The sequence below is a fragment of the Amphimedon queenslandica genome, unplaced genomic scaffold (assembly GCF_000090795.2).
Source record: "Amphimedon queenslandica unplaced genomic scaffold, v1.1 AMPQUscaffold_12533, whole genome shotgun sequence".
In the NCBI taxonomy this organism is placed as follows: domain Eukaryota; kingdom Metazoa; phylum Porifera; class Demospongiae; order Haplosclerida; family Niphatidae; genus Amphimedon; species Amphimedon queenslandica.
In genome coordinates this window covers 10,414-12,457 of record NW_003547230.1, presented here as the reverse complement: position 1 = coordinate 12,457, position 2,044 = coordinate 10,414, and the positions used below count along the sequence as shown (strand labels likewise).

At 34.8% G+C, this 2,044-nt stretch overlaps 1 protein-coding gene across 1 annotated transcript in view; it reads left to right on the top strand.

Annotated features, from left to right (window-relative positions):
* Positions 1-2,044, top strand: part of LOC109587550 (F-box only protein 21-like) — a 7,098-nt gene that overhangs the window by 4,543 nt on the left and 511 nt on the right. The gene's annotated exons all lie outside the window — the stretch shown is intronic.

The window sequence follows — 2,044 nt, the reverse complement described above, 5'->3', positions numbered from 1 at the left end:
AAGGACAAGTATTAAGAATATTGAGTAGAGCAACATTTCTATTCAAAGCATTAAAAGCATTACTTGCATCTACTAAAAGAACAGCTTCACATTGCATTGAATCAAAAATTGAACGAACTGCATGAACTGCAGCTTCACAGCCTCCAGGCTGACCAGCACATAATTGATCAGAACCAGTCACTTCAAGTATATCTCTACCAACTACAGATAAAACAGCCTTACCAATAATCCTTCTGACAACTTCACCAATACCAATAGGCCTAACACCAGGTAACTTATCAATAGCTATTAAACGACCAGCAAGAAAAGGATACAAACCTTGAGGATCAACATAGGCAGTACATATCCTTTTGGCAAGTGAAGATAAAGCTCGACAAAGATTAATTGATGATTTAAAAGAGGTACATAAATGCTTCCAACAAGCTGCATCCAAACCAGAAGGACCAGATGATCCTGATGAACTAAGAGCCGTTGCCCTTATAAGGTCAGGAGTTAACTGGTCGAAAAGAATTGGATGAGAGATTGAATGAGAGGGACCAGACACAAGAGCAGAGGGCTTAATTGGTTGACCAATCGGATGTTTGTCGTATAATACTTCTTTTACTGAACGATCATTGATAATAGTATCAAGAGAAAGAACAGTACCATTTTCCCTATTAGATAATAAACGAATTGCTCCCTTAACGTCCCCAATGAGCATAAGATCTGAAAATCTCTTAGCAATGCTATTAGAAGAATTAGAATGATTGTTGAATTTTAAACGAGACTGAATAGCACGGCCTTCTTGAAGTAATGACTCCACATCACCATCTTTCCAGAGTAATAAATGACGTTCTAAATGATTTGAAAAATCTTTTTTAGAAACTTTACCAATAGGCTTTTGTAATAAAAGAGCAGACATAGCCATAGCAGCATAAAGAGCAATAGATTCTAAGTAAGAAGAGTCTGCATAAGATTGAAATAAACGTGCTAACTCTTGAACAAAAGCATCTCCTACATTACCATAAGGAACTTCAAAATATTTCTCTTCCAGTGGACTACCTCATTATAACAAGAAGTAATATCATTAACAAATGCAGCACTATCAGCTTTACCCCACAAGAAAGTAGCATCAGACATAGGAGTAAAATTAGGAAGTGAAGAAAGATGTGATGTAGTAGAATTATTTGAAAATAAACAAGATGACTCACCCGTAGAAAAACCATCAGATGACCCTGATGCTTCATCACAATAGAAAGTAGAGTCAACAGAAGGAACAAAAGAGTCATCTTCATTGTTAATAGATGATAAAGTAGATGATAAAGGATTGCTAGAGGTATCGTCATCCTGCAATGTATGAATTGAATTGTCAACAGCTGGAATCTTCTTGGGCATATCAGGTGTTGATAAGGAGTTTATACAGTGACCATCTTTAAGAGGTTTACAGTTGTAACAGCTCCTCTTAGCCTTTACACAGGCACAAGAAACACATCTACCTCGTCTGGAATAGTTTCTATGGTTTCCAAAAATGGCTCCAAAATCACTCCAAATTTTTATTACATTTTCTGATACATATTGATGTCCTTATGCTGTGTAGCAAGTTTGAGCTGATTCCGGCTTCAATTTTTCAAGTTACAGCCATTTTAAGAAAATGCCAAAATTCTGAAAAATACCCAAAACTATAGCCCATGGTTTTTTCCAAAAAATGGCTCTGAAATTACCCCCAATTTTTATTATGTTTTTTTATGCATATTGATGTCCTTCGCTGTGTAGCAAGTTTGAGCTAATTCCAACTTCAATTTTTCGAGTTACGGCCATTTTAAGAAAATGCAAAAATGTAGATTGCTCAGCCCCCAATATTAGTATAATTAAAAATCTACCAAAAAGCTTTATGTAAACCTGTCCTTAAAAGTGGCCAAAAGTGTTAAACTATATGTACCAAAAGTGTTATACCAGTATAAAACAACTGCTCATAATTATTTTTATAATTATGACAGTCGTTTAAATATTTTTTTAAATATTTTTTGTATAAATATACACTAACTAGGGCTGAAACGAATAGTAT